The sequence below is a fragment of the Sminthopsis crassicaudata genome, chromosome 4 (genome assembly GCF_048593235.1).
Source record: "Sminthopsis crassicaudata isolate SCR6 chromosome 4, ASM4859323v1, whole genome shotgun sequence".
NCBI lineage: Eukaryota > Metazoa > Chordata > Mammalia > Dasyuromorphia > Dasyuridae > Sminthopsis > Sminthopsis crassicaudata.
Genome location: NC_133620.1, coordinates 329,529,644 through 329,547,538, shown reverse-complemented (window position 1 = coordinate 329,547,538; position 17,895 = coordinate 329,529,644). Strand labels below are relative to the sequence as shown.

The following is a 17,895-nucleotide window of genomic DNA, read 5'->3' as shown; positions in this document are numbered from 1 at the left end:
TTAATTTGTTGAATTGGTCCTATATAAAAATAATTTTCTAAGCAATAAGTACAAATCCCAGAAATTATTTTCTTTTCACAATTATTTAATCACCCATGCAAATTAAGCCTAATTTTGGGGGATTGCTGACTAAATCAATCCACTTAGACCAATTAGGATTTGTTTATTAAAAATAACTGTCGTCAATGTTAAATGTTTTATAGCCTAATATAATTTTAGGACAGATTTTTGGAACACAAAATAGTGGAATAACCATGAAAGTTTGGATACGTTTCTACATTTTAGTAATCTTTCTAAATTGGATCTCAACTGGAAAATACTGAACTTTGTCCAGCAGTCTGTGCTACAGATTTTCCATTATCTTGATGCTGAGAATTGAAAACATATACAAAAGTTTAGTGAACACAACTGAACATTGAGGAAGAAAAATTGGGGATCACACAGTTTTAAAATGTTCATATCTCTAAATAGGACAAGAAAAGAAGTTGAAATATTTAATGTACATTATATAGAAAAGCTAAAACCAAAGACCAATATTTATAAGACATATGTCTATATTTACTCAAACATAAATCAAGCAATCCAGTAACTTGAGTTAGTAAATCAGATTCAGTTTGTATGTTTTTCCTGACATGTAAATCTAGCTTTAGGTGGAATAGCATAAGTATTGCAGGAACTGAGCTCCTAAAGTGACTAATTTTTCACTGAAGACTTGGGACTGATGGTTTGCTCTATAGAAATGGACTGGGGAGGGGGAGAGCCAAGATGGCAAAATAAATGCAGGACTCAACTAAGTTCTGCAACAAAACTTTCCAAATATATCGAAATAATGACTCTAAAGAATTGTGGAAAGATGGTGGAATATGTCAGAAAATTCTAATCTCTTCATATTTTCCAACCAAATAAGGTTAAATTGTGCCTCTGGGCCTATAAAAAACAAATAAGATTTAGGGCAGAACAGAGAAAGGGAGGTTAAATTAGTTTCCCAAGATCATACATAGTTAAATATTTGAAGTGGTATTTGAACTCAGGTCTTCCTGACTTTAGATTCAGCACTTTATGCACTGCAGCATCTAGCAGCTACTAAAATCATATGTGCATAAATAAGTTTTATACAGGCTTACTGTCTCAGTTTTAAGTTATGTTAATAACTTTTAGGTATACATATTTACAGATATATATATATATATATATGATATATATATATATGTATATATATATATCATATATATATATATATTAAACATGTATATACACCGTGCTAGGCATTGTTTGAAAGGATTATTTTTAAAGTAAATATTTCTCACTCTCAAGGAATTTTAGAGTCTGTTGAAGTGAGGAAGAAATAGAGCAAGCAAAGTGTGAGCAAAGGGGAGATAGGACAAATATAGAAACAAGTATAATAAGGTATATAATGTTGGCAGTGATGAAGACAATCAAATACAGCAGTCTAGAAAAAATTAATATAGTAGATGTGGGAGGCACTTTACAAAGAAATATATAGGTCTTGTCTAATGCCAAAACTGTTTTTGAATTAAATTTCAGTTTCATATAAAAAGGCAAGCAGGAAAATGAACTTAACCTAAAGCTGGAAAATTAACCTTTAACCTAAAGCTGGAACCTTTTCAATGCCTATTTAAATGAGGGAAGCCATACTTTCATGAAAAATGATTTTCCAACATGAGAAAAGATTAGACCTTTCCATAGTTCTTGGAAGTGATAAACCTAATAACAAAGTCTGTGAGAAAGTAGCAATTCCAGTGATTTTAGCATATTTACTCATGCAGGAAAGAATGCACATGTCCTCTGAAGAATCTAGAAGTATAGTTACTAGTCCACTAGAGATTATTCAATGTCTGAATGATCTGTTTGATTTAGCTAAGCAACCATGCCCACTGATTAAGCAACCATTCTCATAAAACTCTGAAGCACCTGGGCACAAAACTTGAAGAATTAGCTTAGCAGGCAAGTAAGCTGTTTCATATAACCTAGAAGCAGATTGAGCTGTCATATACTAGAGCAGAAAAACAATTCATTCATCACTAATGACATATCCTAAAGTAAACTTCCTGAGGATCCATCAAAGAAAAATATAACATTGAACATCTTGTGGTTCTTGAATTTTGACTTATCTTGGTTCTATTTGTTGCACATTATCTATATGTCTTACTATTACTGTATTATATTTTTTGACCACTATTCCCATCCTGTAATACCATCTGTGTATATTTTTGGTGATTGAACCAAAGATGTTTTGTTTGTTTGGGGAGGAATAATTGTGCTTATCATGCCATATTTTGTAAATAATTTTGCCAAAGAACTGGGTAAATCTACTTGCTAATTATTTTGGGAAAATACACTGGGGAGGATTCTAAAGTCCTAGCTTCTTTAATTTATGTGTCACAATTTGTTAAATTGTTTCCCAATAGATGAGCATCTCCTTCTTTAACAATTTTCTACTACCACCAAAATATTTTTATTAATATTTTGCTATAAAGAAAACCTTTATTTTTATCAATGATCTCTTCCACGCATATGTCCAACAACAGGATCAAAAGATATGGAATGAATGAACAAAATAAACATTATTAAATTATTTGCTGTGTGTAAAGCTCTCAACTACATACTACAGATACAAAGAGAAAAGAGAAAAAAGTAAGGAGTTCACATTACAATGATGTGAAATATCACACATCAAAGATTTCAGTTTAAAATCAAATGGAGACATCTCATGATCCTTAAGAGGAAAGAAAGCTTTTGATAATGCCTCTTCTGTACTTTCATTTCCATTGAAAATAACTTATCAACTTTTAATACTGAATAACTTTGCCATTTTATTTTCATAATCCCAAATAGCTTTCCAAAATGTTGTAGTAATTCACAGCTCCATCAATAATTTTCTTTATTGTCTTTCTATAACCTCATTCAACAATATCTATTGTTCTCTTTTATTAACTTAGTCACTTAAAAAAAAAAAAAAAAAACTAATGATCAGGCTACTCTACCTGGCTCCAAAGTCAATATATGTTTTTGTTTTGTTTTGTTTTGTTTTTAACTCAAGTTCCTAATACCATGACTATGGTGATAAAGGTATGAATTAAAAAATACTTTTTCATTGCAAGCACAAGACCTACAGCTGGAAGGATGTATCACCCTGGATGAAACCAAGAAAATCTCATCTTGACTCTATAATCCTCCAGAGAAGTGTGCTTTATCTCAATTATGTCACACTCCAATTTTATTTTCATATCTTTTAAATAAGGAAGACTCCTATGTTATTTCGACTAATATTTCATGGTACGAGAGGCATTTTTTTTTGCTATCTGGAGGTTTTTTGTTTTGTTTTGTTTTTATGTTGAAGAACTGAAGTTTTGATACAATGTTTTCTGATGGTTTAAAATTAGTGTTTCTTTTTTGTTGGTGTTCCTCAGTTTTTTGGGTTTTTTTGTTTGTTTGTTTGTTTGTTTTTCAAGCTATACATTACCATCTACTATTAATTTTTCTGGGCAACATTTCTGATTTTTGAAAGAATAACCTATTATTGTCATTGTATTTTTCTGAAACAGATTACATTTTTGGTTTATCTCTTCACATTTTATCTGCCACTTCAAAATTCTTGTTTGATTTGATTGTTTTGTTTTGTTTTTCAGACTAGCTCTCCCTATCTATCTAGGTGGGAAGTGCAGTAGCTAAACACTGTGAACTAATCTCACTATTGATTATCATGGAAGCTTTGATAAATTCAATTTTCAATCTGGGTATAGTCACTCATTTTTTGGCCTGTTGGATCCTCTACTCCCAAAAAATCCTAGAAAATTAGGATATTGCTGTAGGACTGAGTGGAAACATCAGTTCAGAGTGGTTCCCTCCTTTCTTCTTTCCCTCCTTTTTTTTTTCTTTTCTCCCTCTGTTTATATAGAGGGTATCATACTCTTATCCACAAATGCTCTTAAAAGCATTTTTTTTTTAACTTTTATTTTTCATCTCTTAACCCTTACAAAATATCTTGGGCTTTACTGACTAGATTTTTTTTTTTTCCTTAAGAACCATGTCTTAAATTAAAACCAATCTGATTTTCATTGGCCACAATAGGTCCTAGGTCAAGCCCCATTTGGTCATAGTTTAGATCCTAATTTCTTTAGATTGAATGTAAATAACAAGATCTAAGAACAGTTGTGCTGACCTCATTGTTGTATTTGTGTGAATTCTGGACAGTATACCTGTGACATGCCAGAAAACTGAATCTCTTTCATTTGAATTGTCTTAGGAAGATTCTGAAGGTCATTTGACAAGATAAAATACCAGACACTGAGGTCCTTTCTCAAAGTAAACTGTCAAGTATTCTAACTCTGCAGAGAGCACAACTCAATTGGTCTGGACACATTGTTTGAATGTCAAATGTACGTTTGCCAAAAAAGAAAAACAAATTATGGAAAACTTGCACAGGGCAAAGGCTCACAAGGTGGTCAGTAAAAGTGATAGAAGGACACTTTCTTTTTTTTTTTTTTTTAATTTTTTATTATATATATATATATATGTTTTTATAATATTATCCATTGTATTCATTTTTCCAAATTATCCCCCCCTCCCTCTCTTCCCTCCCCCCATGACAGGCAATCCCATACATTAGGACACTTTCAAGGAAACTCTTAAAAATGTTAGAATTGGTTGTATAACATGGAAGACACTGACACAGGACTGTCTGGCATGGTATGCTTTCATCACGGAAGGTGCTGTGCTCTATGAGTAAAATAGAATTGAATTATCCCAAAAGAAATGTGAGAGGAACAAAATATGGACTATATGTGCCTGACCCGTGGCAGAGCATCTGAGCTCATATTGGTCTGATCAGCTACAGTATAATCACTATAACTTGACTCTAACATAGTGAGATCATTTTGTTCTCTTCAAGAAGAAAGGACAACAACCAACCAAATAGCAATCATTTCTGCTTTGGCCAGAAACCCTGAAGGACTTCCCTTCCCAGTTTTATTTAGATTTTTTTTTTTTTTTTTTTTTTTTGCATTAAGTGAAAGAGGAAATTCTTTGTTCAATTGCTACCTAACTTTAATCACTGAATGGATGCAGCCTCAGTCAAACTGAGATCTGTTGAAAAGCTTAGCTTAAAAAGGCCATGGTCTCCCATTGCATTTAGAGCCATCCCCATTCTTCATCTTTATCTTGCCACAGGATACAGATGGTTTTGGAAGGGAAGAGAGGATGATGATCTTGCATAGTCCTCCCTTACTTGTAAAGGACTTAAACTCTGAATAGGTGTACTTGAATCTGAGAATGCAGAGCACTTAAGGCTAATTACCTATTCAATTGTGAGACAATGGCTTTATTAGCAAGGTTCTCCTCATCTTTGGTGCTTGCTGAATGTTTGGTAGTAAGATAATCTTCAGCAAGGATTGGGGGGGGGGGGCAGAGTAAAGGAAGAGAGAGTGACTTGGCAGCAGGATAAGGAGGAGAGGCTGGTGACTCCGGACTCCAGAATCCAGGACACATTTTTGGCAAACCTTGTGGCAGCTTGCCTGCCTCCTTCACTTCTCCCCCTAAAGACCAAGGACTTTAATTTATCCTGACTGTGTCTGATCCTGAAGCTCTCCAGGGAGCTAATCCATACTTTACACTTACTTAAATACAACTCACTTACATATCATGACATCACCTCCCTGATGATGATGTCATGATCCACTTCAAGAAAGAAGAACAAGACAACTAAAGCTCAGAAATCAGAGACTTTAATGACTCACTGGTCCCAAATCTCCAGTACCAATATTCTCTGTCATGTATTTTTCCAACTTTATTTCACTTTTTCCTATTATTCCATTGCTGTTTCTGAGAATATTATTAAAGTTTTATCTTAATTTTTTCAGAAGTTACTCTGACAATTTTGTTTCTTTGGAAATTACAAGTACATTGCAATGGATTTAGCTATTTGTTCAATTCTCTCAAATTTTATCTTATTCGCCAGTTTTGTGTATGTGATCAGATGGGGTGAGTTGTGAGAGTGTCAAAGTGTTGGGGGATTTCCAGGCTTTATGGTGGATGAGACCAGGCACAGGTGAAGGAAAAGAATTTACTCAATTAAAAGTAAAAAGTAAAAGTTTTTATTTTAAATCAGGTGGACAAGAACTCCCAGATGGGATTAGAGTTTTTTTAAGCTTGTTATTTTTTATTGATTATCTTTTGTTTATATATTACTTAAATTTCCCTTCTTATATCTTATCTCTACTATCAGAGAGCTGTCCTTTATAGCAAAAAATTTAGAAAAATCAGAAAAGAAAAAAATTAGGAAAAGACAAATTCAGCAAAACTGATCAATAAACTAAAAGAACTATGATACTTTTTACAATATTCTATACCTGGAACTTCTGTCCCTATTAAAAAAAAAAAAAAAAAAAAAAAAAGTGGTATCTTCTTAAATTTCTTCTTTGAAGCCAAGCTTGCTGATTTTAATTTTGTAACATTTAGTTTTAATTGTCATGTGGCTATTACCCCATTACCACTGATACAATCATCATGTAGTTTTGTTTTCTTAATTCTCCTTACTGTCCTTTGCATCAGTTCATGTAAGTCTTATTATGCTTCTCTGTATTCATCATAGCTATCATTTCTTTCAACACAATATTAATTAATTTATACAATATTACATACAATATTACCTGGAAAATGAAGAGATTTGGTTAAACACCTTGTGGTTCTAAAATATGATTATAGTATATCTTACTAAGATATGATTATAGTATATTTTACTTTTAGGTGGTTTTGTACAATAAGTGTGTGTAAAACACTGTCCTCTACTGGATGTGAATGGAGTTGGGTTAGCACTGTCCAGATTAGGGAAGCTGATTTTAAATTTGGTACCCAGATTCATCCTGTGTGCAAAGAGTAAATAATGATAACATCAGTAACATTTACTGAAAACAGAGTTCAGTTCTAATCCCCTAAGAAGCTAAATGTCAATGTTTAAAAAAGGATAGGAAATATGAAATATAAACACTTAGATTTCTAAGCTATTAACAACAGTTAAATAGGGAAGGAAGCTTTAAGAATAAAAAAAAATTCTTATTTGATGTCCTGCTACATTTATGAAGCATATAAACTGAAAATTATGTTTATGTGTAAATGATATGCATATTCCTATACTATGTGTGCATTATTTTTAAACTTTTATGTCATTTCAATTAATAAGCTCTGAGTTTCTCTTCCTTCCACTTTCTCACCAATTTTTACAAAAAAAAAAAAAAAACTAAACTAAAACCACATATGAATATTCATATTCATGTGTGGGGGATATATATATAAATTCCAAAGTAAATGCTCTCATAGTATTAGAAGATAAGTCTCATTTCTCATACTTATCCTGTAGTGATGTAGAAATATCACTTTAATTATCCTTATTTTATAGATAAAGAAATTGAGTCTCAAAAAAATTAAGTGATTTCTCCAAGGAATCTGTGTCATCATCAATACTGGACAGAGGGGATTCTTCATCAACAGAGATCTGTCAAGTTCCTCCACTCTTCAGTAGCTCTTAAGGAGTTGCTATGGCTGGAAAGAAAATTCACCACTTGTGGGCCAATGTCCTAATATGTCCTTCCACTTAATGAGACCATACTTATACTCAAACCCTTTCCAGGTTAATAGAAAAATTTGTATTCCCCTAGCATGGCTAAGGCCAATCCATGCCATAATTCAACAAGTTTATTTGTATAATATATCTGAAAATATATTTCGTATAAATTGATCCATGCATATATACTATGAAGGATTAAATTTTAGTTCTTATTCAATAAAATTTTAAAAATACCATTACATACAAACCAATTGCATTTTATGTCAGTTACTATCTAGTAAAAACACAAAAGGTATATATTTGTGTATGTGTGTGTGTGTGTGTGTGTGTGTGTGTGTATGTGTGTGTTTGTGGTGTATGGTAACAGCATATGCCTAAATGTATGTATATATATATTCCCAATAAATAGTGCTGCTGGCAGCACTGGCTGAACTCAGAAGAATAGGAGACTCACAAATGGTTTTCAAAAGGAAAGATGGTCCCTTAAGTAACAGAGAAATTTTTTTAAAGTCTTACTTTGAATATAAAGTACTGTAGCAAAAAAGAGAGTGAGAGCAAGAAAAAATAAGCAGCATGTTTGCCAGTTTTCTGTAGTTGTATTTTGTGATGAGCTTTCATCCCATCTGGATATGTAATGCCATAGTCTCCTTGAATTACATTACCTCAGTTATTCTGCCCCAAAGCTCAGGTTATCATACCACCCTTCCCTCTTGATCATCATAATAACTGATAAGGATAAAATATCTTATATTTAGAATATCAGATGCTGCTTCCCATCCCAATCTATTAGAATATCAGATATTTTACCCCATTAGAATATCAGATAACTTTCCCGTCTCCAGTGACTCCCCCATTATGCCACTGTTTCTGTCACTCTATAAAGAATCTATATACCCCACTTGATACTATATATTTATTCTCCAATAAATTAAATTACTATAACACTCTAACCTCTATCTTGCCTCAGTTTCTCCGGCATTACAGATACTTCCTGACATTGACTTAAAAGCTTCATCTGCATCCAGAATAGGTTGAAAAGAAATTGCTAAAATTTGCATGGCTTCCTCATTCTGGTAAATATTCTGGGACATTATTCTACAGATACCCTTCAAGTTTTCTGTGACACTACTGGAAGTCTGTGCCAGAGTTCTCTTAGTGCTTCTCTGCCTCCTGATAGCTCTTTGACAAATTTCTACTTTTTCTAAATTGTGCATTGAAATTTTACAAACTAGATTTGATTTCCTCCATACAGTCTCATCATTTTATATCTGCTATTTCTGATTCTTAACTTGGTGGAATAAAATTTATTTCTCACATTCTTTGTTCTGTTGTTTAACCATCTGCTTATGCTCCTACATTCTGAGCCATAAGTGGCAAAACTTTTTAATTTTGGTATTTAATTTTGTAAGTGTGCTCAATGCTCCTGAGCTATAATGGATATCCTGAATAAATGCTTTAACTTCCTAGTCAAATATGACTATATGTGTTTCCTAGTCAAATATGACTATATGTGTGTGTGTTGTGTTTGTGTGTGTGTGTGTGTATATATATATATATATATATATATATATATATATATATATATATATATATATATATATATATAATGTGTATATGCATATATAATACATATATACATATACACATAAATGTATATGTACACATTTTTAGATTGTTGTTATACCTTTTTACTATCAAATATATATGCAAAGATTTTCAACATTCACCATTGTGTTCCAAATATTTCCCTCCCTTTCCCTTACTCCCTTCTCTAGACAGCAAGCAATCCAATATATATTAAGCATGTATAATTCCTATATATACATTTCCATATTTAACATGCTGCACAAAAAAAAAAAAATCAAATCAAAAAGGGAAAGATAAAGAAAACAAAATGCAAACAAAAACAAAAAGGTGAAAATACTATGTTGTGACCCATATTCAGTACTGATAGTCATATTTTTTGGGTGCAGATGGCTCTTTCCATCACAAATCTATTGGAATTAGTGTCAATCACTTCATTGTTGAAAAGAGCCACTTCAATCAGAATTGATTATTACATAATCTTGCTGTTATTGTGTACAATGTTCTCTTGATTCTACTTACTTCATCTAGTATCAGTTGATGTAAATCTTTCCAGGCCTCTTTGAAATCATCCTGCTGGTATATAAGCTTTGATCCAGTAGCATTACTATTGGGCTTATATCCCAAAGGCATTTTAAAGAAGGGAAAGGAACCTGCATATGCAAGAATGTTTGTGGCAGCCCTCTTTGTAGTGTCCAAAAACTGGAAACTGAATCCATGCCCATCAATTGGAGAATGGTTGGGTAAATTATGGTATATGAATGTTATGGAATATTATTGCTCTGTAAGAAATGATCACCAGGATGAATACGAGAGGCTTGGAGAGACTTACATGAACTGATGCTGAGTGAAATAAGCAGAATCAGGAGATCATTATGTACTTCAACAAAATACTATATGATGATCAATTCTAATGGATGAGGCCCTCTTCAATAATGAGATGAACCAAATCAGTTCCAATAATACAGTAATGAACTGAACCAACTACACCCAGAGAAAGAACTCTGGGAAATGACTATGAACCACTACATAGAATTCCCAATCCCTCTATTTTTGTCTGCCTGCATTTTTTATTTCCTTTGCAGGTTAATTGTACACTATTTCAAAGTCTGATTTTCTTTTTTTTTTTGTATAGCAAAATAACTGTTTGGACATGTACACATATATTGCATTTAACTTATGCTTTGACATATTTAATATGTATTGGTCAACCTGACATCTGGAGGAAGAGGTGGGTGGAAGGAGGGGAAAAGTTGAAACAAAAACTTTTGCTACTGTCAATACTGAAAAATTTCTTATGAATATATCTTGTAAATAAAAAGCTATAAAAAAAGCCACATATTTAAAAAAGGGCATGCACAGTTTGATAGACTTTTGGGCATAGTTCAGAGCCTAAATTGCTCTCTAGAATGGTTGGATCTATTCACAACTTCACCAACAATGTATTAGTGTCCCAGTTTTCCCTTATCCCCTCTAAAACTTATCATTATTTTTTCTTGTCATCTTAGCCAATTTGAGAGATGTATAGAGGTACCTCAGAACTGGCTTAATTTGCATTTCTATGGTCAATAGTGATGCACAGCATTTTTCACATAGCTAGAAATAGTTTTAATTTCTTCATCTGAAAATTGTTTCTTCAGATCATTTGACCATTTATCAGTTGAAGATTGGTTTGTATTGTTATCATTTTGAGTCACTTCCTTATATATTTTAGAAATAAGGCCTTTACCAGAATCCTTAGATGTAAATTTCCTCCAGTTTTCTGCTTCCCTTTTAATCTTATCTGCATAGGTTTTGTGTTTACAAAAATTTTTTTAATTCAATATAATCAAAATTATCCATTTTGCATTTCATAATGTATTCTTGTTTTTCTTTAGCCATAAATTCCTTCATTCTCTATATATCTGAGAGGCAGACTATCCTTTATTCTTATAATTTTCTCATAGTATCACTCTTTATGTTTAAATAATTTTGACCTTATCTTAGTATGGGGTTTTAGATGTTGGTCAATGCCTAGTTTCTGCCATATTAACTTTCTTTTTTCCCAGCAATTTTGTCAAATACTGAATTCTTATTCCAGAAGCTGAGGTCTTTGGGTTTATCAAACTCTAGATACTATAGTCACTGACTATTGTGTCTTGTTAACCTAAAGAATTTCCATTGATTAACTACTCTATTTCTTAGCTAGTACCAAATACTTTTGATGACTGCTACTAATACTTTACACTATAGTTTTAGATATGTCATAGCTAGGCCATCTTAATTTTCATATTTTCATTAATTCTCTTTAAATTCTTGATATTTTTTATTAATTTTATAATTATATCATTTTTGACAGTACATATGCATGGGTAATTTTTTACAACATTATCCCATGAACTCCCTTCTGTTCTGAATTTCCCCCTCCTTCCCTCCACCCACTCCCCTAGATGGCAGGCATTCCCATACATGTTAAATATGTTATGGTATATCCTAGATACAATATATGTGTGCAAAAGTGAATTTTTTTCTTGCACAGGAAGAATTGGATTCAAAAGGTAGAAATAACCTGGGAAAAAAACCAAAAATGCAAACATTTTAAACTCATTTTCCAGTGTTCCCTCTCTGGGTGTAGCTGATTCTGTCCATCATTGATCAACTGGATCTGAATTAGGACTTCTCTTTGTTGAAGATATCAACTTCCATCAGAATACATCCCCATACAGTATTGTTGTTAAAGTGTATAATGATCTCCTGGTCCTGTTCATTTCACTCAGCATCAGTTCATGTAAGTCTCTCCAAGCTTCTCTGTATTAACATGCTGGTCATTCCATAACATTCATATACAATAATTTACCCAACCATTGTCCAATTGATGGGCATCCATTCATTTTCTAGTTTCTAACTACTACACAGAGGGCTGCCACAAACATTTTGGCACATACAGGTCCCTTTCCCTTCTTTATTATTTCTTTTTTTTTAAATTTTTTTAAATTTTATAATTATAATTTTTTGACAGTACATATGTATGGGTAATTTTTTTTTTTACAACTTTATATCTTGTACTCATTTTTCCAAATTTTCCCCTCCCTCCTTCTACTCCTTTCCCTAGATGACAGGCAATCCCATACATACTAAATGAGTTACAGTATAATCTAGATACAATATATGTGTGTAAAACCAAATTTTTTGTTGCACAGTAAGAATTGGATTTGGAAGGTATAAAACTGGGTAGAAAGACAATAGAGCAAATATTTCACACTCAATTCCAGTGTTCCTTCTCTGGGTGTAGCTGTTTCTGTCCATCATTGATCAATTGGAACTGAATTAGGTCTTCTTTATGTTGAAGATATCCACTTCAATCAGAATATATCTTCATACAGTATCATTGTTGAAGTGTATAATGATCTCCTGGTTCTGCTCATTTCACTCAGCATCAGTTCATGTAAGTCTCTCCAAGCCTCTCTGTATTCCTCCTGCTGGTTATTTCTTACAGAGCAATAATATTCCATAACATTTATATACCATAATTTAACCAACCATTCTCCAATTGATGGACTTCCATTCATTTTCCAGTTTCTAGCCACTACAAAAAGGGCTGTCACAAACATTTTGGCACATACATGTCCCTTTCCCTTCTTTGGGATATAATCCCAGTAGTAGCACTGCTGGATTAAAGGGTATGCACAGTCTGATAACTTTTTGGGCATAGTTCCAAATTGCTCTCCAGAATGGCTGAATTCTTTTACAACTCCACCAACAATGCATCAGTGTCCCAGTTTTCCCACATCCCCTCCAACATTCATCATTATTTATTCCTGTCATCTTAGCCAATCTGACAGGTGTGTAGTGGTATCTCAGAGTTGTTTTAATTTGCATTTCTCTGATCAGTAGTGATTTGGAATACTCTTTCATGAGTGGAAATAATTTCAATTTCATCATCTGAAAATTGTTTGTTCATATCCTTTGACCATTTATCAATTGGAGAATGGTTTGATTTCTTATAAATTAAAGTCAATTCTCTGTATATTTTGGAGATGAGGCCTTTATCAGAACCTTTAACTGTAAAAATGTTTTCCCAGTTTGTTACTTCCTTTCTAATCTTGTTTGCATTAGTTTTGTTTGCACAAAAGCTTTTTAATTTGATGTAATCCAAATGTTCTTTTTTGTAATCAATAATGATCTCTAATTCTCCTTTGGTCACAAATTCCTTTTTCCTCCACAAGCCTGAGAGGTAAACTACCCTATGTTCCTCTAATTTATTTATGATGTCATTCTTTATGCCTAACCCATTTTGATCTTATCTTGGTATGTGGTGTTGTGGGCCCACATCTAGTTTTTGCCATACGAATTTCCAGTTTTCCCAGTAGTTTTTGTCAAATAATGAATTCTTATCCCAAAAGTTGGGATCTTTGGGTTTGTCAAACACTAGATTGCTATTTTTATTCACTATCTTGCCCTGTGAACCTAACCTATTCCACTAATCAACTAGTCTATTTCTTAGCCAATACCAAATGGTTTTGGTGACTTCTGCTTTATAATATAGTTCTAGATCAGGTACAGCTAGACCACCTCCATTTTTTTTTTCATTACTTCCCTTGAAATTCTCGACCTTTTGTTGTTCCATATGAATTCTGTTGTCATTTTTTTTCTAGGTCATTAAAATAGTTTCTTGGGAGTCTAATTGGTATAGCATTGAATAAATAGATTAGCTTAGGGTGTATTGTCATCTTTTTTATATTTGCTCGGCCTATCCAAGAGCATTTAATATTTTTCCAATTATTTAAATCTGACTTTATTTTTGTGGCAAGTGTTTTGTAATTTTGCTCATATAATTCGTGACCAATTTTCCTAATGAATATTGATGCAAAAATATTAAATAAAATATTATCAAATAAATTATAGCCAGTTATTCCCAAGATAATATACCATGACCAAGTTAGATTTATATCAGAAATGCAGGGCTGATTCAATATTGGCTGTGAAATCGAGGAGTCAATCAATGGGACAGGTTAGTTTCACAATACACAATAGTCAATGACTGCAATTATCTAATGTTTGAAAAACTCAAAGACCTCAACTTCTGGAATAAAAACTCACTATCTGACAAAAATTGCTGGGAAAATTGGAATTTAATATGGCAGAAGCTGGTCATTAACCCACACCCAACATCTTATAGCAAGGTTGAAATTTGTTCATAATATAGACATGAAGAGTAATGCTATAAGCAAATTAAAAGAATAAAGGATAGTCTATCTCTGAGATCTATGAGGAAGGTAGGAAGTTGTAACCAAAGAGTTGGAGAACAATATGGAGCTATGCCCAATAAATCTTTGCATAACTTTTGATCAAGCAGTGTCTTTCCTGGGCCTATATCCCAATGAGATCATAAAAAAAGGGAAAAGGTCATATGTGTGCAAAAATGTTTGTAGCAACTTTTTTTTTATAGTGGCAAGGAATTGAAAACTGAGTAGATGTCCATCAGTTGAACAATGTCTGCATAAGTTATGACATATGAATATTATTGTTCTATAAGAAACAATCAACAGGATGATTTCAGAGAGCCTTGGAGATACTTACATGAACTGATGCTGAGTGATGTGAGTACAACCAGGAGAACATTATACACATCAACAACAAGATTATATGATGATCAACTCTGATGGACATGGCACTTTTCAACAAAGAGGTGATTCAGGCCAGTTGCAATGATCTTGTTATGAAGAGAGTCATTATACCCAGTAAGAGGAGTATGGGGACTGAATGTGGATTACAACATAGTATTTTCAATTTGTTTTTTATTGTTTGCTTACATTTTGTTTTCTTCTCTTTTTTTTTCCTTTTTGATGTAATTTTTCTTGTCCAGCATGAGAATTTTGGAAATATGTATAGAAGAATTGTACATGCTTAACATATATTGAATTACTTGCCATCAAGGAAAAGGAATGGGGGAAAGGGAAGGAGAAAAAAGAATTGGAACACAAGGTTTTATAAGGTTGAATTTTTAAAATTACTTATGCATATATTTTGAAATAAAAAGCTTTAATTAAGAAAAGAATGTAAGGTACATAAAGGTTGAGACTACTTTGCCTTTTTTCTTAATGCTCAGTGCTTACCATCATGCCTAAAGCATAAGATTTTTAAAAATTGCTGATTTATTTATTGAATCATGTCATTCCATAATTCCCTATATTCATTATATGGAATATTCTTTTAGCTCAGAAATATTTAATTACATTGATTTGTCACAACTTTTGTAGCTGTTCCCAAACAATATGTAATAAGCATCTATTTAACATCAATTACTTCTGAGGCATATTATTTCATTATAAAACATGGGATACCATAATCTTCAAAGAATTGAATGTGTGGGTGATCCCAAGAAGCTACATGATGAACATTAGTGGAATATAACATGTTTCCAATGATGCATTTCATGAAAAATGTGGCCAAAAAACCCCCCAAAAAAATCATGAGTAGAATGTAATCTGCTATTTGTAGTGGATTTTTTTTTCCCCTTGACTAAATCCATTCTTTATTTATCTAATTTTTAATGATTTCATTTGTGATTTTCTTGGCAAAATGGTGGAGTCATTTGCCATTACCTTCTTCAGATCATTTTACAGATGAGGAAACTGAGACAAACAGTTATATAACTTGATAACTTGTGCAGAGATATGTAGTTAGCAAGGATTTGAACTCAGGTATTCCTAAGTCAAAATCCTACACTCTACCAACTGCACAATCTAGCTGCTTATTTTACATCTACTCAATGTTTAATGATGAATTGTTGAATTGAATCAAGAAAAAAAAAGTTAGTTGGTATGTGATGTAGCCGGCCAAGAGGTAAGAATCCATTACAAGTCTTAAATCTTACTGTAACTTGGCTCAACAAAACTCTCTTTTCTTATTGAAATAGCAGAGACTGCTTGTCAATATAATAAATTAATAATCTAGGGAGATTAGCAAAATGAAAACACTACTTTTTGGATTAAATGCAAATCTTTGAATTTAGGATGGCAAAAACAGCCCATATAATAGAAACTAAAGGCATTTGGGAGAAAGACACTTGAGACAATGATATGATAAACTTTATGCTGATGTGTATCTCAACTATTTGCATCTCTATCTAAGTAAGCAAGATCCAGGACTCAGTCATTTACATCTCAATAGAGCTTATTTGTTAGAGAAAGCTATAGGGACTTCAAAGAGTGTACTTTTGTATCAAGTCTATGAGCATTTGAAATATATATATATATATACATATATATATACATATATATATATGTATATGTATATATGTATATATATACATACATACATACATATATATACATATATATTTGCCTCTCTGATCAATAAATTTTGAAGAATTCATAATTTAAACTTCTCTACCTGGCGCTGGAATGTTTTCACATTTTTAATTCACTACAGGAGATGGACTCCAACAATGTAACAAAAAAAGGGAAAGAGAAAATTTCAAGTTGCACTAGTATCCAGGAAATATGAAAACTCTGAAGAATATAACATATTTGAGTAAACTCTATGAAGAATTTAGAACATGAAAAAACATCTCACTGTATACTAAAACTTAAATGTATTGTGATTTTTGGCAAGGTAGAGGGTTTATACTGAAGAGATCCCAGATCCCTTGATATTTATGTCCCTCTGCTTATATATACATGCCTTTTGATGATTCATTTCTTTAATATGATATTGATTTATGGATCTATTTCTGTTTCTACATATTTTATGCATATGTAAGTAGTTTTGTACTGTGGAACTAAAATAACCAAGTTCTGAACTTATTAGTAGAACAATTTAGACACCACATAACTTTTCAAGAAGTGATCTAAAATGGAATTATCATAGATAATGCTACAAATTCAAATAAAAATGCAATTCTACAAATCCATTCATAAAAAATAATATCACCAGCTTCATTCCCCCTCCAGATTCTTAAGGTCCCCATACATGTGTGCAAGTTACATGATGACCTCCCCTGGAAGCCCCAATGTACGATTTCTCACTGAAGCTCATTCTGCACATACAATATATTGCATAGTAATATACATATATGCACAGTCTTGCCTGCAATTATGATGAATTATGAGTGCAGCATGTATGATCATGCAGCGCTGGATCATGAGAATTGATCCCAGGATTCAGAGGAAGCCAGGGCATTTGGGAGGGCCGCCAGAAAGGTGACTTGTGTCACATATATATATATATATATATATATATATATATATATATATATATATATATATATATATATATATATATATATATATAAAATGTATGTATTTTACTAATAGTAATTTGGAATCCCTTAGAAATAATGATATCAAGAAAAAGAAAAATTGACTTGCAGTATAGGATATTCAAAGAACAGTGGACTTATGATTACTTTTTCATGCAGTACAAGGAAAGAGCTGTATGTCTGATATGCCAGAATATAGTGTCTGTGTTCAAAAAATATAATTTGTGTCGACACTATGAAACTCAACAAAAAGATAAATATGATTATTTGGTTGGAGAAGTGAGAAAAGATAAAATATTAAAACTGAAAAATACATTGAAAACTCAGCAAAATATTTTTGTGAAGCAGAAGCAGCTAAATATTTTATCACTGCGAGCAAGTTTTCAGGTTGCCAAGCTAATAGCATGCACTGGCAGACCATTTGTGGAGGGAGAACTTGTTAAAGAATGCCTTCTTTCTGTTGTCAAAGAGATGTGTCCAGAGAAGG

At 32.3% G+C, this 17,895-nt stretch overlaps 1 pseudogene; it reads right to left on the bottom strand.

Annotated features, from left to right (window-relative positions):
• Window positions 1-1,603: 1,603 nt before the first annotated feature.
• Window positions 1,604-15,267, bottom strand: LOC141540790 (vesicle transport protein SEC20-like; annotated as a pseudogene).
• Window positions 15,268-17,895: the final 2,628 nt, after the last annotated feature.